Below are 27,545 nucleotides of genomic sequence, written 5' to 3'. Positions count from 1 at the left end.
GCCGCCTCCCACCCTCTTCGCCAGCACCGCCTGGATGTGATCTCACCACCCGTGAGTCATGGGGAGCCAAGTATTAGGCCCCGGTCACCCCTTAGAGCTACCATACCCTCTGGACCGGGGAGCAATACGAACACCCGGGGCACATTTTAATTGCGAGGTAGGGAACGTGTGCCTGTTGCCGAGTAGGTGGCATATATTAGGGTCCCAAGGTGTCAGCTCATGCCGAGCCACGTGGGGCAGTCGAGGAGCCAATAAGGACGCTCCTGCCGTCCCTGGTGCAGTTCCAGGTTGCACAGGGACCATAGCAAGGGCTGCCATGGGGGGGTGCGAGCTCATGCGAAGCACTTTTTGGGGCACTATTGCTAAAGTTCGGGCTTTCTCCTCGGGGACAATACGGGACTTAGAGGTGATGGGCACTGGGAGCGCAGGGGCCATGGGCTGGGCGGGGGCTTCCAGTCGGATTCCTTCTGCATGCTCCCCATGTTTTTAGCGGGTGGGGGGAGACCTGGCTCGGATGATCGTAGCTCGGGGGGGGGTTCTATAGGCATGGCTCCGGGAAGCTTCGTCTCCATTTGAAGCAGTCACCCTCCAGATGACCTTAGCTCGTGGTTTGCTGCGGGCCCCCGTTTGTACGGTGTGGGCTTCTGGCCTGTTTTACGTGCATGGGGGAGGGGTGACCATCGCATCTCTGTTGCTGAGGAAGTTACTTTGGCACTAGGACCGGGGGCTCATGCCTCCTGTTTATCCCCCCCCATAGGAGACGGCCCGGGCCTGCCCCCAGGGTAGCCAGCGAGGGAGGTGGCTAGCGCGCTATGGATGAGTCAGCACGCCCCCCCCACCCTTTACCGTTCCAGCCTCATGGGGCAGTGAGAGTTGCCGCTGCCCCCATGCCCCTCTGTGTCACAGGCTTGCACGCTTGGGGCCGGCACAATGGCTGTCGCTCGGGGGAGGGGGGTCGGATCGGTCGCCTGGGGCCAGCATATGGTGCGGATGGGGTTCACCGCATTGAGGGTGGCGTTGAAGGCTTGCAAGACGAACTGCAGGCAGAGGAACAGTGCCGCCTCCCACCCTCTTCGCCAGCACCGCCTGGATGTGATCTCACCGCCCGTGAGTCACGGGGAGCCAAATATTAGGCCCCGGTCACCCCTTACAGCTACCATGCCGCCCTCTGGACCGGGAAGCAATACGAACACCCGGGGCACATTTTAATTGCGGGGTAGGGAACGTGTGCCTGTTGCCGAGTAGGTGGCAGATATTAGGGTCCCAAGGTGTCAGCTCATGCCGAGCCACGTGGGGCGGTCGAGTGAGCCAATAAGGACGCTCCTGCACCCCGAGCAACAATTCAAGTTACTCGACAGTAAACCAAGGGTGAGCGCCCCACATCCTTATCTGTGCTCGGGCCCCCACCCGGGTCGCTAACACGCTAGGGGAAAAGAGAAGCGTCGCGTGGCATTGTGGTTGGTACTTCGGGTTTCCAGCATTGGTTGGGCTGCTGCCACCAATCCCCGCCACCCCCCGTCACAGGTCGCGAAACAGCCGCTGCGGTGTCGGTCGCTCGCATGGCAGGCACGGTGTTCCCACGGTCAGGAAAAACATGGGTGGTTTCTTTGCCAGCAGGCGCTACCTTAAGACTGAGGAGACTTATACGACGGATTAATCAGCAATGTGGAACTCTAAATTAGAAATCAGGCTCTTTTAAGAGCATGCCTACCAGTGGACGGCATCGGTCCCTGGGATTTGTCCTTGACTGGGTTTGGCTGCGGCAGAAAACGGGTTAACAAAAGCCATAAAGGCAAGCATTACGGGCAGAGCTCACTCTCCTGCGGGATACAGAGCAGGGGCTAAAATCACTCTCCACCGGGCGCCATCTTCAAAAAATGCCCAAAACAAACCCTTAAAAAAAAGAAAAAACACCGCCCACCCCTGCATGACGCTCGCAAAGGAGCGGGATGAGTAAAAATCGCTGGAACGCCCACGAATCTGCTCCGGGAATGACGGACAGATCGCTCTTCCAATGGCTAGCCTCCATTTATGGAGCTAGCCAATGGAAGAGCAGGCGGGACAACACACACATACTGTTAACATAGGATTTCGCCTGCGCGAAACGCTGCTGCGCAGCTGTTCGCCAGGCGAAACCTAAAAACGACCCACCAACGGGCCTCAACCACAGGCCCATCGGCCGATGGCCAATTGTCTGTCTTGCCAATCCGAGGCTGGCCATTCCAGGCAAACCAGCCCAAGCGTGCTATCTGCCAGTTCATTCTAGAGATGCGGCAATGTCATCCTCTGGGGCATTTCAGCTAAGTCACTGTGTAATCAGATAGTCCTTTCAAAAAAAGAAGATGCACCACAGTGCATTCAGCTAAGCGAATGCACCTCCACACCTTTACAATATTCTCAGCCCATTCGATAATGAAAATTAAGAGCTAAAGATAAATACATACTGCATTCATCCTTTCAATTAGAAACTTTGCAAATCAAAATATTTCAAATAATCATAATCTTTATAAAGTAACTATTTGAATGAATGGATTAGTGAGTATGAAAGTTAAACAGCGAATGGTGAAAGAATAAAAAATGTAGTGAATACAAGAGTGAATGGGCAAGTGAATGAATTTGTGGGTTTTTGAATGAGTATATGACTATCAAAGCGAGTAAGGGAATGAACAAGTAAGTACATAAGTGAAACCGTTCTTGAACGACTTAATGAATGATGAGTGAGTGATCAAGTGATTGAGCAAGTGAGTTGGTAAGCAGTTGAATGTGGGAATGAGTATGTGGCTGAAGCAGTGAAGGACTGGAACTCAAGTGTGCAAATTAGTGAGTGAATAAGCAAGCAAAAAAATAAATTAAAGGGTGAGTAGCAAGTAAGTGAGTGAGTGGGAACGCCAACAAAAGAGAATGGATGTCAGTAAGCGACTGTATGATTATGCAAGTGATTGAGGTGAGTGAAGGAGTGAGCAAATTAGTAAGTGACTGAACTGATGCGAGTGACTTGGTGAGTGTTAGTTAACAAACAAGTGAATAAGCAAGTGAGTGAGTGAAGCATGAAGTGAGTGAGTGAACAAATGATGACCAAGATTTTGAAGTGGTGATGCATGGGTGCCTGTGTTGGAGGCAGAATTGTTTTTGTGCAGGAAGGGGCACTTTCCTGCACAAAATCAATCCTCAGAGTCATGTTCCTCTTTCTACATGTGCTGCAGAATATGTAGAAAGAGGAAAAATAAGGGGAAATAAAGATATTTCTCCTCGTAACTCCTCTAGGGAGGCGTAGCATGTTGATGCATGCCCACGTCTACTGCTAATAGTAGATCTGGAAATGCGCCAAAATCCATGGGTGGTGCATGGGTACACCTTCGCTCCACCCATGGAATGCCTACCATTGCAGAGTAACGCAAGGCAGCAATTTTCGCTGGCTTGTGTTACTCCAGATTTATCAAGCCATACAGGGCCATGCAGGGTGGACTTGCATGGCGTGATAAATCTGACATTAGTACTGCATCACACTTGTACCCCCTTGCGTGGCTCAAGGGCATTGCAACACTATAATAAATCTGGCTCAATGTACAATGCCATTGCAGGACGTCCACAACTATGTACTATGCCATTGCAAGATGTCCACCTGCTGCTTTGTTTAATTTGCAAGCTTATGTCTGCCATTTTCAGGCAATAGCATATTTTAATTTTCAACTTGTATTCTTTCAATTTATCTTGCATATGTGGCTAACTGGTGTATGTGTTATATTGTGGATGCTTACGTTGGTGAATGAAAGAATGAATAAGTAATTTATGGATGCACAAGTGCATGGATGAGTGACAGGTGCATGTGTGATGACCTATTAAGTGTTTAAACCAATCAGTGACTAAGAAGTAACTTTAAATTAAAAGCAAGACCTGGTGGCAGTGACAATGCTTGTTATTTACCTTTAAGTGGTAGCTGGTTGACTTGCCTTGTTGCACATCTTATCACTCAAATGCGCACACAAGCAAGAAAAGTGTGCACACCAACATTCTATTGCCGCACATGAGAAAGAAAAATTAGAGGGACATTGGTTGTAAGGCCAGAGTAATTAAGGGGCCTTCCGATATGTTACATAATATAAGTAAGGCTGAGTGTTTTTACTATATATTGCATATAAAAGTCAATTTGTGGTAAGGGACCAAACAATATTTGCAGGAAAGTAGGATCTCCTTTCATGGTCACCCCCTCGTTTTGCTGGTGTTATGTTTTCTGACTAGTCTGACTGGGATCCTGCTAATCAGGACCCCAGTCTCTGTGCTTCTTCCCTAAATTGGACATGGTGAGTACTTAAGTACACTCAAGATTGGCTACTGGTGTATCTTGATAGATCCTAGTATATGGCACTAAGGTACCCAGGGCATAGGTACACCAGAGGTCTCCCATGGGATGAAGCATGTATTATGGCCACCCATGAGAGAACACTCCAATTGTGACTTCAGGTGTGCAGTTGCAGCCTGTGTAAGCTGGTGTTACCAGCATTTAGACAGATATAGGTTTCCCTATATATGAGGTAATTTCACTTAAAACCTATGTCACCTCTAAGGCAGGCATTTTCAATCCTGAAGGCAGGGTGCTAGGTCCTAAGTATGAGGGTGCCCCTGCATGAGCAGGATACCCCTACAACCATCGGAGTCCATTCTCCCGGGATGTCAATGCAACAGCCATTATGACGTATAGAGTGACCATGCATTATTACAGGATGACCATCTCTAAACTGGCTGTAACAAATCCTGTCATGTTTGGTATCAAACATGTTGGAATCATACCTCCCACACAGCTATGATTCAATGCACCGTAAAGCTCCTCTTTGAGGCCCTCAGTACTCCCGGTACCAGTGTTCCAGATCCAGACAGCAGGCTAGGCCTGATGCCAGCTAGTGCCACATTTTTGTCCTGCTGCTGAGCCAAGCTCGATCAGGGCGAAAGTAGAACAATGGGTATCCTGTCACAGGGACAGCAGGCTAGGGCTGCTGCCAGCTTGTGACACATTTCTGTCCTCCTGCTGCTGAGCCAAGCTCGAGCAGGGGAAAGCAGAACAATGGGTATCCTGTCACAGGGCGTGGGGACCACCCCCAGACAGGGTTTAGTGTATTGGGGCAGGGTGGGATGCTTGCCAGCACCACTGAAACTGTTTGAAGGGCACATTTGTTGCCCTCCTTGCATACTACAGTTCAAACCAGTTCAGGGAACCATTGGCTTCTGCTTTAGCACAAAGCTGTACACAGGACATGGGAGTATCCTCCTCACTGTCCAGCCCCTGCTCTGCGAGGGACCCCTGAATCGTCCCAACCCTTTCCTAAGGGTACTTAAGGGCTTACCTGTGGGTGGGTCCCTAGATTCGTCCTGGGACAAGATTCAGATCACATACCACTTCCATTTCAGCTGTCTAGACACTCTGGACTTCGCTTTGGCAACTGAGACTGCACTGGGGAAGATTCCTGCTGCTCTTGGTCTCACTGTCCTGCTGGTCTTCGGCAACATCTGTGTCCGTACCCCATACAGTTTCTTCACCAGGCCTGTGGACATTCAAGACACCAGAAGTAATCTCCCTTGCATTGAAGGAGTCCCTTTCCTGCATCTGCAGACACCAAAATGTAGATGACCGGACTGCTGATCCTGGGCTCCCACAGACTCCAAAAGACTCAGAAACACAGGTGGTGGTTCTGCAACTACCTTGCGGCCTTCACTGTCCCAGTTTGAGGCTAGTATCCCTTGTTGGACCCACTGGAACAAGACAGCTGTGCACTGCATTGAATTGCCATTGCCAAGGCTTGTTGACACTCTCCTCCAGAGATCTTTGGGCTCCAACCTACAGCCAAGATCGTCTCCCTCACCGCTTCCTCTGCACGGTGGACCTTCTTCAGTAGTGAGCTGCTTCCGGTCCTCTTGCGACTTCTGTGTTTTCAGCCCGGGGGTCCTCTTGAGGGTCTTCTTTGGCTTCAGTGGGCTCTGCTGCTTTCTCGGGGCCTGCTCTGACTTACCTGGTTGTTGCGAGTCACTTGGACTGCGCTGGTCCAGACAATGAACCTTTTTCGTCTACTACTTTGGTTGCTGCTGCCAAGGTTTGTTGTTGTCCCTGCCAGACACTAACCCCTTTGCCCTTGACACCCGACGTGGGACAGCTCATTAACGGATCTTGGTCTTCCACAGCATTGCCTGGTCCGCACAGCTTCAACTTCAAGGGGGAAACATCCTTTACAACGCAACTTTTACCACGCAGTGCCTTTACGATGCAACTTTTACAACGCAAACCATTACAACGCATTGCGCTGGGGGGCGCTCTAGGATAGGGAATAAGTTTAATTTACTGTCCAACACTTTCCCTAGTGTCCACGGGGACTGGAGTTGGAATAGTAAATTAAACTATTCACTATCCAGCACCCCAAAGCGCTATGCGTTGTAAAGGTTTGCGTTGTAAAAACCGCGTTGTAAAGGCATGCGATGTAAAAGCATGCGTTGTAATGTCATACATCCACTTCAAGGGCACCATCAACCTCACCTGCATCTGGCATCGGTGGGCATTTGTCTTCCGTTCCCCCTTGCCACTCGTGAGTGGCATAGACTCTGTTCCCTTTGCTTTCAGGTACCTCTCATCTTGAATCCATTTTTGGGTTGGACCGGACTCCTTAGTCTTCTTCTCCAGCGGTATCTTTCCTGAAGTCCTACACTGTGGTCTACGGTGGCTTCCGACGTCACTTGATACGTATGCCCCCGGCTTCCCTGGTGTAGGTATTCTGTTTCCTGGGCTATCCATGGGTGGGGTGGCTCTCCAACCTTCCATCTTCGGCTGGATTTCTCCAGGGTACGCTGGGAAGGGTAATTTATCTTTAAAACTGCAACCACAACTTACCCATTGACTTGTGTTGATTGCACAGTCGTATTTAGACTCTGCACACAGCATCCGTGGGGTTGCTGGGTACTTATCTTGGGTGGTTCCTTGGGTCCCAAACACTTCTACGTCTTCTGGGTTCGCACTGAGACGTGCTTCGCATTCCACTATTTTAGTATATGGTTTGGTCTCCCCTTGAGACCCCATATGTGCTACTTATGTGCTCTATTTCCTACGTTTTGAGTGTATTGTGTTAGTGAGTGTTTGTAATAAAATACCTATTCTTATAACTACATTGTGTGATTCTTTTTCACTTAAACTATACCATATATAGGTACTTGTAAAATAAGCTGCTTTACACTCTTTCTGGACTAAGCCTGAAGGTTGCTCTCCACAGCTACCACCTAAAGAACTTTCTAAGGCTGTGTATGACCACTAAAATCACAATAAGGGTTGTCTGGATTAGTGCAGCGTGCTACACATAGAAAAGTGAGCACCATATACTAAGCCAACCTCTCACAACAGTGTTTTTAGATTGTGTAGCCCATATCCTAATGGCTGATTATGATGACGGTGGGATCGCCATCGGAACTATCTTGTACGCCCGCCATATTTCAATGGTAGTCAGATGGATGGCGGTCTGCAAGACCGACCGACATGCATCTGATGGGCTCCTTGAGCCTGCCGGTGCAGCGGAGGGGGTTGTATTCCCTACGATTGTGGTGGTGCCTACCATGTCCCTTTCTGCCTGCTTTTTTATGGCATGCTTAAAGAGACTTTGGGGGCCGTTAGCAAGCCCCTCTTTCCTCCGGCCCTCCAATATGGCCACTGAGGGGTACCTATTGTGCCCTCCTGCATATCCCTGCACCATTTGGCAGGCACAGCAGGACAAGTCGACTCGGAAAGGCTGTTAGAAACGCAGTCTGTAGAGCTGTAGGATTGGGGTCCAACTGACACAACTTCTCCGAGAGCCGGTCGGAACCGCTTCGGAAAGACCGTGCAGTTTACAATCCAACCGCGAACATCGTAATCGGTCAAAAGGGTTCCGACGCGGTCTAGGGGAATCAGACTGTCAGGAGGAGCTTTCCGCCCGACATCGTAAAGAGGCCCTTACTTGTAAATGATCGCTTTAAGGGATCCAAAAAGAAGGAGCGTTGAGTAGTCGTCGACCCGTCCTGTTACCAATTAGAGAGCTGTGGTGCCAATCGTCATGGATCAGGTTCAACTAACCTATTTCTTGAAGCTAATTTGGTCGTAACTAGGAGATACGGATTAAAAATTTCAATTTAAATATCCATACAATATATGTCTGTGCTTTGCGGGGAAAGGGAGGGAGAAGGGAGGAAAAACGTACTTGATGCAAAGCTCAGTCGGTCATAAGTTCCCGCCGGTGTGGGTCTCCTTAGTTTGAGTGAGACGTGCTGGTCAGGTACACTGGAAGTGGTATATACAGATCGTCTGGTTCAGAAACCCGGAAAGGCGGCCGGTGACTAGAATGCGACCAGCTATCTGGTGCGCAAGTGTGCCTAGGCATGTAATGCAGTACACAGTGCCAGCAGCCACTATCGTGTACAGTGGACTGGAATGCTGACTGCTGTTACCCACATGCGCGAGTTTAGCAAGTAATTTAATGTGTAAATTCAGAGACCCGGTAACCTTAGTGCTGCAGAATACATGCTGCAGCTCTAGGGGGCTATTCCTTAGAACCTATGCCCTTACAGAGGTGCTAAGGGCCTTGCCAGTTGTGGAACAACTAGGCATTTACATTGTCTTTGGGAAATAGCACTGGCTCTGGGGGACCTGGTTAGTAGGGACCCCGTTTTCTTTAGTCAAAGTTGCATCAGATATCAGGCAAAATCATGGGGCTAAGCATGTCCAAAAGGGGTACTTTCATACATGCATTTTTTAAAACCCTCCTTAACATGACTACGGGTCTGATTACAACTTTGGCGCAGCGGCGATGGCCACCTTCGCTGCGCCAAAGTTGTTCAAGCAACGCCGACCGTATTACTAGTTGCAAATGTGTAGCTCGTAAAACGGTTGGCGGTTCTTTGGCCTTTCCGACGGTGGTGCCTTTAAAACATGCACCGCAATGGGAAAGGCCAAAAATTTCCAGCATGGCATGGACACTGACGTCCATGCCGTGCTGGAAATGGAGGGGAAATACAGATGAGGGGGGCACATGTATTTCCGTGTCTTGGGGGCCGGTCCCCTTTGTTCTTGCACCACCAGCTTTTTAATTCTGGGGTTCTGCCATGAAAATGCTGGGGTGCAAGAACTCAAAATATGCTGCTCAGGACTGAGTCAGTCCCTGCTTAGCATATTGCGTTGTGGCGCTTCTGTGCCACCTCCAGGGAGTGACTGTTCCCTGACGCAGCAGGTGGTCCACTGCCGATATGACTTTGTAAGTTATAATACGGTGGACCTCCACCCTTTGCCACTGCGATACCGCCAGACTCGTAATCAGGCCCTAAATTAGCAAAGCTAAATCTATTGTTCTCATTAATACGCAAACTAACTTTTATTTGTTCCCTTTTCCAACAGGTACTTTGTATTGAATTATACAGATTTATAAATGTATAATGCTTTCAAACAGAAGAGGCAACCTTACTAAAGCAATAAGGCTTTCAATATAGTTATTACATCTTTTGAGTATTAAATGCAGAGGTATAGCCCCATTATGCTCTCAGTGGACCAAATACGAACATTAGGATACGTAGGAGGTAAAATCTTAATGTGTTTACAATTATCTGAATATTTGTAGTGCTCATTGTTTTGGTTTAACCCGTTGACTGTGGCGCGAATTCCTGAATAAACATGAAATGGAGCTTCCCCAGAGGATAGAAAGTCAATCAATGAGACTCAACCAAGAACATCCACAGAAAGGCTGGAATATTTTAGAAAATTTATTTTTAGTTGATCATTTTTGATAAAATTATTTAGACCATGATTAATAAAGGTCAGCTTCTAATGTACAAAAATTCTTTAGATTATGAAGCCATAAATAAACATTTGGCGCGAATTCCGCCTCGGTGCGGGTGAAATAATGAGTGGGCGGGGTTTTGATGGCCCCCGGCCGTCCCACGCATGGAAAGGGTTAATAAATAAAAGTTTTATTTCATATTTATCTACCAATTGTAGCACCCTTTTTGTACAAGAGTGAAAAGATTGCAGTGAACATTTGAAAAGTGAATTATTGTGGTTTTCCTTTGTACTGTCTTGGGTGTATCATCATTATGTATATGCAAGGACAAGGTCCATTTCCTCATCATCACTGAGAAAGAGAGAGTCAGGTTGGCGTACCAACTGAAAAAAGGACAGTTTTTACCATTGAAAATGATGTATAACAATTGGAAAATTTCAACCATTTTTTGGGGAAAATTTTATTCATTGCAATACAGTTTAGTTCAGTTTAGTTTAGCCATTTGTAGAGTGCCTGGTTACACCACCGGTGTGTCCCCACTCTATAGACTGCATTCTGAAAAGATATGGGAGGCTGTGGCACATGTAAACCCTATCTCACTAATTTACTGCACTGTCGAAACGAGCCAGGTCTTCAGTTTGCGAAATTTCGTTTCGCATTGTTCGACTCTTATTTTTGTTAGTCTTGTTTTTTTCTTAAAAAAATGTGTATATTTCTATTTTTACAATTTGTCAATTTTTCAACTATTTGGAAATACATTTTAAAATGAAAACATGGTGTAAATTTGTTTCCTGTAGCTCACTCTAAAATAAAGTGTATCAGTGCAATTATTATTTATTCATAATTGTGGTTCAAAATTTAAATATGTCTCTTAAAATCTCACTGTTGTATTAATTTTTGTATTTAAGATAAATTTCAGTTTGTTTGTAGAAAGTAAGTATTACCTGGGTATTAATACACTATCCCTTCCATTACCCATATATCCCTTACATACTGTCACTAAAGGTGAGTGTAGCAGTACTTTTAAACATTATTTAAGTTTAATACTATAAGTAAATTTAAATGTATTTAAACACCAAGGGGCCTATTACGATCTCAGTCGTAAAGCCTCGGACCTTTGGACCTTACAACCGAGGTAGCCGGTTTCAATTCCGACCAGCTGATTACAATATAGCCAGTCATAATTGAAACCGGTCAGTCATTCTGGCTGGCTTTCGATGGGCTCCAGGAGCCCGTGGGCCCAGGGAGACCGTCCCGTAGTCCCATAGGAATGAGTTTCTGCCTTCTGTATTACAATGCTTGATTTCCCATAGGCTTTTCAACATGGAAAGCATGTCGGAAAGCGGGTTTGGGGACCCTTAGCAGGGCACCCTTGTCCTTGAGGCCTCCGACCTTGAGGTGCCTGCCATGGAGTGAAGGTATGAACACAATCTCCTATTTCTCTATGGGATTTTGTGTTACAGCAGTAACACAAGCGCCCATAGATAAATGGGAGAATGTGACTGCACATGGTGCGGTCTCATCATAATAGCAGTGTCGGGCGGATCCAGTCCTCCAAGACATCGTAATTGTGCCCCTAGTAATTAGTACTCCGGTATTAAAAGTAATACCTTGGTATTAATAGAATTCCATCTCCCATTACCATAATATTTCCTGCACTCCGTCCCTATAGGTATTACAGTTGGGTTTCAAAAAATGTACGTTTAACTATTTTAAATTTAAAAGTACAGATAAAAGCCTATTAAATAGTACACCAATATTAAAATTAATACCCACCTGTACCCCTATTCCATTGTTTCTGTCCCTAAAGGTGAGTGTTACATTATTTCAAAAATATATTTAATTTTATGGATAAAATAAGGTACATGGGGGATGACATCAACATAAAGGCTCAGGGTTTCCAACAAAATAGAGGGAGGAAAAAAACCTAAAAGCAAGGATTACTCAAAAGGCCCCAAAATAACTCCCATTGGAGTAGTGGTAAACAGTCCCAGTCTAATCTAAAAATGGGTTCCTTAACAATAAGGCAGGGATGGTTGTACCCCAATGTACAGAATGCTACAAATATGGGCACAACAAGGGTGAATGCAAATGTCACATAAGGGCACACCCCTCTACCTGTGGGTAGACACCTGGGTTGTCGAGTGTAGTGCTCGGCAAGGAGGTAGTGCCAGTTACTTTTGGGGGACAGGCAGAGGTGACCCTAGTTACCTTGCATGATAGAGAAATAGCACCAGTAGCCCACATGCCTTCAAATGCTTCCATATATAGGTAGCGGGTCACCATTAATGGGTAGCGGCTCTGTGAGACACAGAAGCCAACATGAAAATTGTCAAGTGTCAGCTGTTATCTGCAGGGCAGGTCCTAACAAACACATTCCACCACGTCCTAATCACTGGCTGCCGCGCAAAACATCTAACTGTGCCTCTGGTTCCCTTTGAGGGAGGGAGCATCTTAGGTTCGCAGGTCAATGGAGTCAACATACATTTTCACAGTATTGGGAGAGGAGTTCGCCTAACGGCTAGGGCGGTCGACCTTGTATCTGGGGAACTGGGTTCGAGTCTCGGCAATGTCGCTGAACATCCTGTGATTCAGGGCAAATCACTTAATCTCCCTGTGCCTAACAAACATGAATGCGTCCTCATGTAATGCATCTGGTGCTATGTAAAGCGCTCTGATACCCGATTTGGGTCAAGTTCGCGCTATATAAAACTGTAAATAAATAAATAAATATGAGCAAAGTCATGCAATAGTGAACGTAATGGTGACGCTTATGGTGGATGGGGACATGGACTTGCCATTAAAGCTAAGCATGGATGAAAAGTTGATAAAAAGCTGAAATGCTCCGAGCTTCACTGGGGTGATGCAGGTGATCTCCAAGCAGGTGATCTAGTGGATCAGAGAGTGCCAAACCTAATTAAATGTAACTTCTATGCAAGGTAAGTTGTGGGAAAGTTGTTGCATCCCCATCACATCCCATGTGCGGTTAAACATTAAGCAATTGGGAGGGAAGCTATCTTTTTCAACCATATTAATATCAGCTGTGCAGCATTTAGTATGTGACTAATAAGCTTTCAGTCAGCGTGGGTCATCGCTTCCAGGCAAGGTGTTGCACACCAAGTATTACTGTGAGGTAAGAGGCAGGGTATTGATTGCCTATGGTGACCTTTATTCAGGATCGCTTTTCAATATCTGGTAATGAGGTTGCAGGAACACCGGAGGTGGCAAGTATATCCCACTACTAGTATGCACTAATGGCAGAGGGAAGATGTGGAGGAATATATGCTGGACAAGTAAGCTGGTGTATAATACCATTGAGCTATGATCGGGCAGTAATTCCAATGGCGTCTTTTACACCCTTGTGATCACAAAGTTGGGTTTCGGCATCCTTTCTGTGCCAGCCTTTCCGAAACAGAAAGGCTGTCTGAACTTGACTTTGGGGGCTTGTAGAAGTCAATAATGACACAGCAACTGTAGGGTTAGCAGGAGAGAGTAATGTATTTGTCAACCCTCATCAGCTTCCCGAAAGTAATGGTCTCTCAGAGAACCCGATGAGCTCGATGTACACGCATTCCAGATTCCAATACGAGATAGCCTGGAATGTGAAATACACAACATCACAAAACATTTCTCTCCTTTTATAAACATTTTAAGAAGACCAACAAGCCCAATTTACAAATTTGGGAAAAGAACAATTTAAATGGAAAGAAAATATATATCGTCTAAAATTGTCCAAAGCGGAAGCATAAACTAAGAGCACTCTAAACACCATGAAATGTGATGGGCTTGGAAACAACCCTCTTGCTTCTGCAAAAAAGCTATAGGAAAAGTGTTCTCCTCAATATTACTTTGCATCCTTGCATCAGACATGCCAAAACCCTCAAGTTGTTTGTTTGTCCCATGCACATTCTCCTTCTCACTATTAGCAATGAATTTATGTACTCTTTTTTTTATTCCACCATTCATGTCCTTTGACCCTAACAGCATTTTTAGACACCGCATCAACCTGTACAGGATCTTTGAATTTAGAATTACCTTTTACAACATGTGTAGGAATCTTGATCTGAACCAATCCCCCATCTCAATGTTTGTGTGATTTACTCCAACTCTATGTCTGTCATAATAATACTCTTTAATCTTGCTCTGGTACAAATTCTACTTTAGAGCGTAAAGTCTCATCAACAGGATTACTTTTGTCCATCTTAGACTGATAAGACCTTAACCATGCAGGACACAACTTTCATGTTGAAGAACGTCCCCTCATAGGTTCAAAAAGACTCTTACCAGTTATGGCATTGGAAGTAGTACGGTGAGACCATAACATGCTCTCAACAGCTTCTTGGACAGTAACAGCATTCTGAATAGACCATTGAATGCACTCTACCGGTGTTTGGTTAATTTTTTCCACCAAACCATTTGCTTGTGGATGATAAAGAGCAATACGTTTGTGTACCACAGCATTCTTCTCCAGAAAATCTCTCATCTCACTGGAAATAAACTGAACACCATTATCCGAAATCATTTCTTTAGGTGATCTCTCCCTAAGGAAGATTTTTTTAAGAGACATTAAGACAAAACCAGTGTTGGGTTCCTCCATGAACTCTACTTCCCACCACTTGCTAAAGTAGTCAACAATGACTAAAGCAAACTTGTATTTGCGTGGTAACGTGTTAAACGGACCAATAAAATCAATCGCAATTTTAAACCATGGCTCTTCAGGTGAACTACAGGGATGTAAAGGAAGAGTGGTGAGTTTAAAACTCTTGTCACTGTTGGCACAAATGACACACCTTTCAATTTGGTTAATTATGTCAGTGTCCATTTTTGGCCACAAGTAATCTTCTCTAATTTTCCTTTTGGTTATTGTTTTCCCCAAATGACCCTCATGTCCATTTTCAATAATTCTTTGCCTCAAACTGAAAGGGGGAACAAATCTGTCACCTCTCAACAAAATCCCATTCTTCTGAACATGTAGTTCATCTGCAATTTTTGTATATACCTGCAAGTTCACAGACTAAGTACGTTCCCTCAGCCAACCATCAATCACAAATCTTTTAACTATAACAAGATCGCCATCATCTTCCATACCCAACTTCCATTTATTTATTTATTAATAAAATTTATAAAGCGCTAACAAAGGCCCATGGGCGTCTCGGCGCCATTGTTCTTCACTGATAGCTTGTCCTTGACACACATCCACAGCTGCTATCAAACACTCATCAAAATCCTCATCCCAATCGTCGGAATTTATATCAACAGAAATGGGAGAACATGATAAATAGTCTGCCCTTACATTCTTCCCACCCGGGATGTATTCAATTTTAAGGTCATATTGTAATATCTTGGCACTCAATCTAGGGATTCCCTGGGTATGGTCTCTGAAAACAGTACCAGATAAAATGTTCACCAAAGGTTTGTGATCAGTTTGCAACACAAACCTCCTTCGCCAAATGAAACACTTAAATCTCTCCACCGCCCAACAACACGCTAAAAGTTCTTTCTCAATTACAGAATATATTTTATTATTGTCTCTCAGTGACCTTGAAGCGAAACCTTAGGTGACTTCCTTTCCATGTTTGTTTAACTGAGACAGAGTCGCACCCAAACCATCGTTGCTTGCATCGACTGTGATGATACATTGTTTTGAAGGCTCAAAAGGTGCTAGAACCACTGGAGAACTAATCTCTTTCTTGAGATTGTCAAATTCCTCTTGACACACAGCAGACCATATAAAAACCTTTTTTTTAAGCAACTCCATCAAATTGACAGTTTGTGCTGAAAAATGTCCAACAAATTTTGCATAAAATTCACAAACTCCTAAAAATGATGAGACATGTTCTCTGGTTGTGGGACACGGTGCATTGGTGATGGCATCAACTAAACAATGTCTTGGTGATATTCCTTTTTCTGATATGACATGTCCGAGATACTCTATACTTTCCTTAGCAAATTCAATTTTTTTTAGATTTGCAACAATACCAGCCTTTAGGATTTTCTTTATAACCTGCTCCATTAACTCATCATGTTGCATAAGGTCTTTTCCTGCCACCAAAATGTAATCTTGAAACGTTACAGCTTCCTTTTATGGCACTCAAAACATTCTCCAACACACGTTGAAAAACTGAAATGGCGGAAGCCAATCCGAAAGGCATTCTCTTGAATTGAAAAGTCCCAATGGGAGAGACAAAAGCTGTGTAGTGTTTGCAAGATTCATCAAGTACCACCTGATGGTAGGCAGAAGACAAATATATTTTACAAAATATTTTTGCACCAGAAAATGTAGAATCAATGTCATCGATGCGTGGTAGAGGATGTGAGTCTACTCAAATCACTTTATTAAGACTTCTAAGGTCCACAGAGATTCTAAGTTGGCCATTTTTTTTCCTTGCGATGACCAAAGGAGATAACCAAAGAGATGACTCAAGTTGTTCTATAACGTCATCCTCACACATTTTCTTGATAATTTGTGACAATTCATCTCATACACTAAAAGGGACATTCCTCAGTTTATGTTTAACTGGGGTGGTACCACTTTGTACTTTGATCATGTGTTTAAATCCGGAAATCCTTTCCAACTTCTCACTAAATAATATTTATATTTGTTGATCCATTTTACTCCCTTGGTTTCTGGATCCAAATGTTCGTTAAGAGGATGATCTGCAACCAAAGAAACTTGGACTTTTCTCCCTGGTCTGAGAGTCATTCCGAATAATCCTTGGTGGTACCATCCAAGGATATTCAGCCCCTGCTTTGCCTTTTTTTAAAAAAGTTTTTATTAGGACATCAAAACACACCAAAAATATAAGAACAATACAACAAATACAGTATAAACAGTCAGCCACTAAAGTTGTCCGCTAATCCTTGCTTAGCCAATTAATTAGGGACCTCCACAATTTTTCACCTTTTTCCCTTGCCCGCCTCCCTCTTCTTCTGTACACGGAGATCTCCCAATTGTATATAGATAATAATTTGCTAAACCAGGCATGTTCTACAGGAGGACCTGGATCTAGCCATGCCGTGGCAACACACAGACGAAAAACAGCTATTGCAATAAACACCATTTTCCTATCGGCTTCTGCCATAGCTTGATTAGAGATCCCCAACATTATAACCTGAGGAGTCAGTGAAACTAAATAACCGAGAATAGATTCCAATTGATGTTCAATTTTGAACAAAACTTAAGAGAGAGCAGGACAAGTAGCAAACATTTGTGTGCTATCCGCATCCAGCAACCCACACCGTGAACATTGTATCCCAGAAGTACCCCCCCATTGGTAAATACGTGCCGGGGTTACATAAAGATTACACTAGATCTTAAAACATTGCACCTGCAAATTGGCTGAAATGCATGCCGTTTGACTGAGCAACAGGGAGTCCTCACACTCCCCCTGTCCAGCTTGTAGGCTTGTTTGCCATCTATCAAAGTGTTTGGCAAGGTCATCGCCCATTCTCTCATTGATTAATTTATGTACTACAGAGGTCAAAGGATGGTTTCTCCTGATCAAATCTAATAACGGGATTCGATTCCAATTAAAACATTTTTTAGCCAAGAAATCCTGGATTTGTAAATAGTTAAAGAAATCTCTGTTCTCAATGCCAAATCTTTCTTTAATAACGTCAAAAGAGAGCAATTCGGTAACACATATAAGATCCCCTATATATTTGATCCCTCTTTCTGCCCATCTTCTGAAATAAATATTGCTAAAGATTCCCAGAAGTAGAGGATTATTAACTAAGGGAGAATACAGGTGGAGCCGCCCAATCTCAAATCTTTTCCTAACTGCAATCCAAACTTTTAAGCACCAAGCAAAACCTTAAATTGAACCCTCTTGTAGTATGCAAAGTCTATCTGCCGCATTAGGAGACCCCTCGCTTCTTCCCCATAGATTAATTGGTAAATTGATATTTCGGGACCTCTTGAATTGCCCTCGTTCACCAGCTCCCCAATATGTTCCAGAGTGATTGCCCAGTAATATATTTGAAAGTTGGGGACAGACCAGCCTCCCCGATCTCTTGGCAACGTCATATATCTAAGTGCCCGTCTTGGGCGATGCCCATGCCATAAGAACCACGACACTGCCTGGTCAAATTTCGGAAACCACATCTTACTAAATTCCAAAGGGATAGCTCCGAGATAACATAACATTTTTGGGAGGAAAATCATTTTGCATCTGCCGATTAATGTCAAATGAAATTATTCACTCTGCGGGAATCAGATTTTATATTACATAATAATAGTTGAAGATTCAGCTCTACCATAGCTTCAGGGTCAGAACTTATCTCAACACCTAAATACCTGGCATTAGGAATCACGTGCTGGTCTGTTAATACAACCTTATCATTAATTACAATTTGCGTCTTACTATCATTCAAGTGATAACTGGAGATCATACCAAATTGTGAAGTTACAATACCTAATTCTTCTAATGCCTGATGTGGTGCAGAAGTAGTAAAGGCTAGGTCATCAACATACCTGAGAATTTAGACATCTCCCCCTCGGACAGAAATTGGCTGAATTATCTGGTTCTCCTGGATCAATCTTATTAAAGGGTCTATGTAGACAGCGAATAACAAAGGAGAACAGGGGCACCCTTGTCTAGTGCCTCACACTATATTGATCTCTTCCAACTGTATTCCTATCAGTGCTATTTTGGCTATTGGCTCCTTATACATACTTTGGACTGCTCTTAAGAAACCCTCCCCAATCCCGGAGTGCTTCATGGCTGCCCATAAACAAGGCCAAGAGACCCTATCAAATGCCTTTTCAGTATCAAATAAAATTAAAGCCATAGGGTCTCCTGTAATCTTGGTATAATCAAAAAGACGTATTGTCCTATGTATGTGATCTATAGTTTCCCAACCAGGAACGAAGCTGTGTTGTTGAGGAGAGACCATTTTTTTTATTACTGATGACAATCTGTTCGCTAGGATCTTGGAGTAAATCTTGACATTGTTGTTTATCAATGTAATGGGCCGATAGGTCCCTAGATCCGTAGCCTGCTTTCCTTTCTTTAAGAATATACTGATCTTAGCATACCTCCAAGAGACAGGGGGAGGTTCTCCACTCTGTATCAGGTGAAACATTTCAAGCATAATCGGTGCCAACTAGATTCGTAAATTTTTATAGAATTCGCCTGGAAGAAAATCTGGACCGACCGCTTTTCCAGATGGTACAGAATCTAGGGCACTAACAATCTCTCCTAAATTGATTGGAGTATCCAGCATTTCACGATCTTCAGAGACCAGATGATCCAATTTAACCTTATCAAGATAGCTAGTGATTTCACCCTGCAAGCCGGGTATAACTTCATTACTCTCATTAAGTTTTGTGCGCCACTTGAGATACTTTCCCGCAGCCTTAGCGAAAGAAATCTCCATTATAGCAGATCTTGCAATTAAAATCCTGGTTTGAGCCATTTCAATGTCCCCTCCTTCTGATATTGTATTAACCAAATTTAGCTCAGCTTTAGTCAGAGCCTCATACACCTCTCTTATCTTATTTCTTTCTTTCTTCTGTGCCTCCCAGCCAAATTGCGTAGTCTCCCCCTAATACCTGCCTTTAGGGTATCCCAGACATTCTGAACATTAGTACTGCCCAGATTCTCATTCAAGAATCTGGTGATCCACATGGCCATGTGGTCTATATATAAATTGTCGCTCAGTAATGCCCTATTAAAGGTCCAGCTAGAGACACATTTTTGGTATTTGATATTTACTTCCAATACTAAAGGGTTGTGGTTGGATATTATCCAGGGAAACTTCTCAATTTTACTGCCCTGCACCAAACTTTGAGAGATAAAAAAATAATCCAATCTTGAGTGAGATTGATGCGGAGCAGAGTAATAGGTAAAACCGGGATCTTGGCTATGAGTCGATGCCCAAATGTCCACCAGCCCATGCAGTTCCTTTAACTGGCTGAGGGATCAATATACTTTCTGCTTGCGGCCATGATATATTATTTACGGATGATTAGATATTGTACAGCCAAATTTGATATTAAAATCCCCACACAGTATAACCGGCACAGGCCGACCCACCAACTCAACTCTCAGCCAGTTATACAGCTCAGGGTCGCCTAATACCGGACCATAAACAGAGCACAATGTCAACAAATTGTTATCGATTGAGCACTGCGTAATTACCCATCTGCCTCATTATCGAAAGTGGAGCGAGAAAAGTTTGCAATGGCCTGACGAGCAAAGATTGCTACCCCCCTTGTCTTAACCTCCTGTTTAGACCATAAGATCAGCTGAAACCCATCCAACTCTATAACCTTGTTTCTACTAGCTTCTATGTGAGTCACCTGGAGGCAGATAATATTGCCTTCAGGTTTCGGACATCTTCTTTTATCCTTCGGCATTTACTGGGTCGTTTAATCCACAAATATTAATAGTGGCTATCCTAACACATCCCATAGCTTATAGTACATACACCAAAAGACAATGACCCGTGACTTCAAAGAAGAAAGACACATTTCTAGAAACCCCCAAGATACTCCTTTAGTCCTCCCCTTAAAATGGACCCACCACCCCCTCTCATCCCACCCCACACCCATAACTAAGGCAGAAAAGGTCCTCAGACCCTAGTAATGCCTCCCACGTTGATGCGCACCTGTTGCTCTCTGACCTATTGAAAGAAAAAAAAACCCAGAGGAGCCCAGCCCTGCCTTTCCCCATTGTCACCCACATTTACATTCAATACTATATGCAATAGTCTTATACATTTGTACCTTTTCCCCTTTTCTCAATGAGTAGCCTGTCCTCTACCCAAGCCCCCCCCCCTACTGAAACAAATGGAAAAAGAAGACATGGAGAAAAAAAAAGAGAAAAAAAGGTAATCACAATAAGAGAGCACCCCACAGCCCAAAATTGTCAAACACAACAATGGCTCGCCTAGTCACCAGCTATCTCCTTTAAATAGTTCCCCGCCTGGATCTCAGAGTTAAAAACTCAAACCCGCCCAGATGTATAACTTTCAGCCGAGCGGGGTTCCTCAGGTAAACTTCACACTCAAGTTTCTGAAACGGGGAGATAAGCTGCCTAAGTCTCCATCGTCTCTCAACAGTTGTGTGACAAAAGTCTGGTCGCACAAAAAATATCTGTCCTTCTGCTGCGTTCTTAGCATCCGGGCGGGCCTTTTCAAATATTGCTTGTTGCAATAAAAAATTCCCAAAAAATATCCGGATTGCCCGTGGTTTTGATTCCGGGTCGGAATTGATCTTTACCATTATTGGAAATCTATGAACCCGTTGTATTTCAGTCTCCCAGTTCCAGTGTGAAAGTTCTGGGAAGGCAGATTTAAAGAGCCTGAGCACAACGCCACGTATATCCCCACCTTCGGCTTTCTCTTCAATGCCCAGCAGGCTCAGATTGTTCCTACGCTGTCTATTTTCAGACTCTTCGAGTTTCCACAAAATGTCCATCATTCTGGCATCATTAGCGGATGTTTTTTGCTCTGTACTTTCCAGCCCAGCCTCTAATCCTACTACCCGATCTTACAGAGCAGTTGTTTATGCAATGACTTCTGTACAAGCTGTCGTGGTCTTGTGTATAGCCCCCTGTATCTTCTTTGTCGCCAAGTGCGCTCTTTTATGCTCCTGGCAAGCCTCAACTTGCATTTCTTTGAGAGTTGCATAGATTAGGGACTTTGAGGGAGCCTGTTCACTCTTGGTTCCTGAAACACAAAGGTTTTCTTCCTGAAATCCAGGTATAACGCCCCTCATCCCCCTCACTTCCAGGGTTAGTAGCAGAATAGTCCCACTGGAGATGGGTATTAAGATCCGAATGTACACTCTCATGCCTGCAACCTGTGTGCTTTTTCCTCCTAGAAGCTTTGCTAAGAGTATCAGCAGTTGTAGGAGCGCTATCCGTATCGCTATCCTCAGCCGAAACATCTATGTCTGTATTCTCCAACTCGCTACCAATAACAGAGTCTGACTCTTCCGCCATGGAGAAGAAATTCTCTCCATCCGGGGTACCAGGTACTTTGTCCCTTCCTTCTTGTTCCTCACTAAGCGTATTATGAGAGTGAGAGTCAACCCCCAAGCCCACCTCCAGTTCTACCCTGGCTGGTGGCTCCGATAACGTGGCAACATGAGAATCCACAGATATAATGAACACACATCTGTCCCAGGTACAATATTGCCAGATTGACTAGAAACAGAAGGGGAGTTGCTGGGGGAGCAGTAGAAGTAGCAGAAGAAATAGCAGATGAAGTAGCAGATGAAACTATGGTAGAGACAGAGCCCGTGCTTCTCAGCTGAACTGGAGTTCTCTCCAGGTGAGGCTTAGACTGGTAGCTCACCACTTACCGGCTTGCCAGAAAACATCCCGGGAATCATCGGGTTTTTTTCCTTGCTCCCCCGTCAAGCTTGGCTCGCTCTGTATCAGGAGTGCCACCCCTTTCCACAGTATTCTCTGCCTTCTCCCCATCCCCTTGCTTGGAGATGGGGGCAGCTTCAGGGTCCTTCGCTGACATTTGTTTCTTGGCGGCAGCATTCACCTTCAAACTCGCTGCTCTTTTGGAGCCACTTTGCGAGGCGGCATCTCCTTCCATCTAGCGTGCTTCTTAAGCGTCTTGCCGGTGATCAATGCACGTCGCAGCCCTAGCAGCTGACACGCTCGACTCCGAGGAACCCGGAGGCGGATTTCCGTCAAGCGGTGCCAGATCCTACAGAGTCCGCGAAGAATCATCCAGGGATCCGGGGGTCAAGTGGAGGCAGGTATGACCCGGGGTGCAAGGGTCGGGGTTAGCAGGCTGCTAGTTCCTCAAAAAGCATTCGATAAACAGAGCGGTCGTGGAGCAACATCCGCACAGCTCACGCGGCTGCCATCTTGCCTCCCAGCCGCCGAGTCCCTTCTTTGCTATGTACATTTTCCCGAAAATTATTTTCTCTTTAAATTTCAGGTGGCCTTCAAAGTAACCTGTTAGTTCAATCTTTCTCCCATCATATGTAAAAGGATTTCTATCTGGAGGAAATAAAGGCTTATCATTTCACGTTTGCTTGAACAGATCATCAGTGTCCATGGTCATCTGGCCCCTGAATCAATTAACAAGTTCACAGTTTTTCCATCTACTATAATATTCTCATATGGATCAACACAATCCATTTCGTCACTTTGTACAACCACTATCATATCTCTTTCACATTATTAATTTACAGACTCATAACTCATTTCATTTTCAATAACCGAATTAACTTTGATATTTTCTTTTAGCGTTTGGCAAACTTTAGCGAAATGCCCTATTTTATTACACAACTTGCATTTTACATACATGGCCGGAGAAGGACGTCCAATGAAACCATGTCTTGTATTACCGCACTAAAACAAATAGTCTTTTGATTGAAAATATTATCCTTTCCTTCTTTTCTCTTAACATCATACTTGTTAGGCCCCTTTTGTGCTTGACTAATGCTTTCTTTGGTATTTTCTTTAACCACTGACACCCCACTTTCAGTTTTCTTTGTTAACTCTTTAGACGATTTACGTGAAATTTCTATACTTTTGACTATCTATTGTTTCTGTGAGTGTAGGATTTTTTAATGTTAATAACTTTTCTTGAACTTTCTTATCCCAACATTTGACTACAATCTGATCTCTAATAAGTTGAGACGTAAAGTTTTGAAACTCACATTCAGCTGCTAGTGTACGCAAAGGAGCTACATAAGTAACAATAGATTTATCCTGTTGCTGCTCCCTATTGAAAAACTTGTGTCTGTTTACAATTAAACTGGGTAGAATATCAAACTGTTTTTAAAAAATTTTGACAGCTAATTGATATTCATCAAAATAGTCATCATTCTCTCTCACCTCCTACGGTGGAAGGTGCTCATAAACTGACTGTCCTTCAAACCCTAAACTATGTTCTAATAAGATTTTTTTTCTTTACGGACAATATCTGTTGCCACCAATAGCACACAGATACTTTGTAAAAGCTCTATACCAAGAACACCATGGAATAGGGGGATCCCCTGGAACTTGGAGAAAATTTGGAGGAACATTAATACTTTGCATGTTAATTCACACCATACAATGTTTAAAAATAACAACATGCTAAATTACTGCACCAGAAATCGAGAAAAAAATAAAAAAACTTACAAAATGTAAAAAAAAGAAAGGTGAATTAATCAAACACATTAAAAAATTGTTTTAAAGAAATAATAAATTGATAAAAGGCATATTACAGTGATACATTTGTGTTGATATGGGAATGCAGATTTGTGCGTATCAAAGTTTTGCGTTCTTGAATAGTGTATTTCGATGCCCTTTCTTTGCAGTGGTGAAACTTGGGGGGGTCATTAGGATGGCGCGCGGACACCCTATCAGGAAACAGGATCGCCCACCATAAGGGTGGGGGTCCCGTGGTGGTAATTAGTATGTGCCCGCCAAAGTGGCGGGCGCATCCTGCATTCCTGTCATTGTGGTGGGCGGTGCACTCAGCATCGCCCGCCACAATGCCAGGAAGGCATGTTGTGCACTTCTATGCACAACATGGCAGCCACCACGTGGTGCCCGACATGTTGTGCATGGAACTGCTGGGGGGTGTCATAGGTACCCCCCATGTGCACCCCCCACCTGGGGGCCCCCACCATTCCCGCATCTTTCCGCACCCATGGTAATATGGCTGGCGGTGCCTCACAGACACTGCCACAATATTAAACCCTTTTCCGCCCAGTCAACTCGATGACCGGGCGGAAAAGCAGCAGGCGGTCTTTCTGTCTGCCGGGGCCCCCCGCCATAGTAATATGGCAGGGGGGAAATGGGTGGCAGACGGGGTCGGATCACGGGCGGATTGCCACCGCCGTGCGGGCGGTGGCGATCCGCCTGTGATCCTAATGGGCCCCTTGGTTGGAAACTTGACACACAATTGGAAATGTGTGTGTGTCACAGTTGAAAAATTATGTGGCTTTAAAAACTATATATGCTGACAAGCTGAAATCACACAGTTGTTAAATGATGTAGAAGTAAACACTGTGTACGATGACAAGCTCAAATCACACATGTAGATGTTGATAATGACCAACAGACTCTGTAGAAGGGTACTGTTGAAACTGTTGACTCTTTACTGAACCGGTTCTGTCAAGGTGTAAAAGTAAACGATGGACACACTTTTTTTATTTTACTTGTGTGTGCGTGTCACAGTGCACAGCAACATCTTCTTATTTATTCACAATGCTGCCAAACGTTAGTTTACCGACCGTAGAGTAAATGTTATTAGACTTCAAGAAACCATAAAATGTCTGCCACGTATATATTGTGCATGAACACTGGTCACGTTATCAGGTTGCCTAGGAAACCGTAGCTGAAATTCCCCCGGAGCCTAAATGTCTGCCACGTTTATTTTCGGGACGCAATGACTTTGGCGTGAATGTCCCTAGACGCTAAGCCTGACTTTAGATGGGACTCCGGCTTGAGTTTCAGCGTCTGTGTTTGAAAAGTGCAAAACCACACCAAGACGTATGAGAAGCTGATCCTTTGTGCTTGGGGTCATAGGAGACTCGCACAATGTAAGGTAAGAAGACGACAAGTAAGCGGAAGCCTTACTCACAGTTTTCTTCTTTTCTGTTTTTTTTTGTTGGTCACACATAGGTTCTTCTTTCTTTGTCTTCTTGAGGGTTGACGGGCTTGTAAATCGTCAACAAATTTGTAGAAGTCAATAATGATGCAGCAAAAGTAGGGTTAGCAGGAGAGGGTAATTTATTTGTCAACCCTCATCAGCTTCACGAAAGTAAAGGTCTCCCAGAGAACCGGTAGAGCATGATGTACACGCATTCCACATGCCAAAACGAGATACCCTGGAATGTGGAATAAACAACATCACAACAGGGCCCCTACCAGAGCCCCCATAGGTACACAGACTCCGGTTGTAGGCCGGTGGGGGCACCATGTTGATCCCTGCACCCCATGGCAGGGACAAAGTGCATCTCCCATTTTACAATGGGAGCATGCATTCTGGCCCCTTTATGGCAGGAATACATGCTCCCATTATAAAATATAGGAATGTGACCGAACAGTGTTCGGACGCATCCCGATTGGATATTGGATATTGGAGGGGTATTTGTAAAGCGCATACGTTCGCTCCGAAGGGAGCATCTTGGCGCTATGAAAAACCTGGGACCAGCTCAGAGGGAGGGCAGTGGGGGGTTTAGATGGCTGCTTTAGTCCAGTCGTCAGAGAGATTAAAAATCCATGTTTTGAGGTGTTTCCTAAAGGGTTTCTCTTGCGTCTGGGATCTAAGATGTTTTGGCATACTATTCCAGGCTCTGATAGCTAGGGTGCAGAGAGTTTTTCCGCCTTTGGTTTTTAGGTTGAATTTGGGGAGGGTCATGAGATTTTCTTGAGAGGATCTAAGAGTGCGACCCGGAATGTAATGAGGGAAACGTTTCGCAAGGTAAACTGGGCCAGATTTGTGGAAAGCTCGGAAGGCTACGACGAGAATTTTAAATAGGATTCTCTTGTGCAGGGGGAGCCAGTGGAGGGATCTGAGGGCAGTGGAAATAGAGGATTTACGTGGGAGTTTTAAGACCAGACGCGCAGCAGTGTGCAGGACACTTTGCAGTTTTAGTTGGGTGGATTTCTTGGTCCCTGCCAAGAGGCCGTTGCAGTAGTCCACCCGAGAGAGAATGAGGGCTACTGCAATGGTCTTTCTGGAGTCGAGCGGGAGAAAGTCGCAGAACTTTCTCATGGATCTTATAATGCCAAAGCATTTACCCGCCACGGTAGTGGCATGAGAATCAAAGGACAGATCGGAATCGAAGATGACTCCGAGGTTTCTGGCCGATGAAACTGTCTGGGGTGGAGCAGCAGAGTTATCAGGCCACCACAGAGCGGGACAAAAGGATGCGTTCTTCCCAATGGGCAGGATTTCGGTTTTGCTGGAGTTACAGCGAAGGTGATTGTTATCCATCCATTGAAAGACCGCTGTAAGGCAGCATTTAAGGTTGAGTTCGGCCAGGTTGGAATTGTCTTCGAGAGGGATGACAAGCTGAGTATCGTCGGCATAAGACGTGACGATTATGCCAAACGATTCTATGAGTGAAAGCAAGGGGATGAGGTATATGTTGAATAGAAGGGGACTTAAAATGGAGCCCTGGGGTACTCCACACGAAATTTTTTTTTCTTTGGATTGGAAGGGGCCCAGTGAGATGGTCTGAGACCTGTCACTGAGGAAAGACCTGATCCAGGCTAAGGCTGAGTGGGTAATGCCGATACCCATAAGTCTGTTAAGCAGTATGGAGTGGGAAATAGTGTCGAAGGCCGCCGTGAGGTCAAGAAGAATCAGGATGGCCTTCTTCCTCTGATCTTGAAGGTTTTTAATGGTGTCGGTCAGCTCGATCAAGGCGGTCTCGGTGGAATGTCTAGACCGAAAACCGGATTGCTGGGGATGAAGTAGGTTGTGGGCGTCGAGGAAGGCCTTAAGTTCTTTATGGACTAATTGTTCCGTGATTTTGCCCAGTGCGGGTAGTAGGGTGATGGGACGAAGGTTAGTTAGATCAGAGGGGGGTTTATTCGCCTTTTTCATTAGAGGTTTAACCGTACCTTTTTTCCAGGTAAGTGGGACAGAGCCAGATTTGAGGGAGAGGTTGATTATTTCGTTGATGATGGGGTTTATTTCATCAATAATGATATGAAGGATCTTGGGGGGACAAGGGTCGGAGGGAGAGCCTGATTTGCATGAAAGAATCACTTCTCTGGTTTGAGTTAGAGTTACCGGAGAGAAATGAGTGAGGCAATTAGCGGTTGGGCGAGATTTGTCAAGCTCTGAGAAAGA

Source organism: Lissotriton helveticus, chromosome 3_1 (genome assembly GCF_964261635.1).
Source record: "Lissotriton helveticus chromosome 3_1, aLisHel1.1, whole genome shotgun sequence".
NCBI lineage: Eukaryota > Metazoa > Chordata > Amphibia > Caudata > Salamandridae > Lissotriton > Lissotriton helveticus.
Note: the sequence above shows the minus strand (reverse complement) of the source record.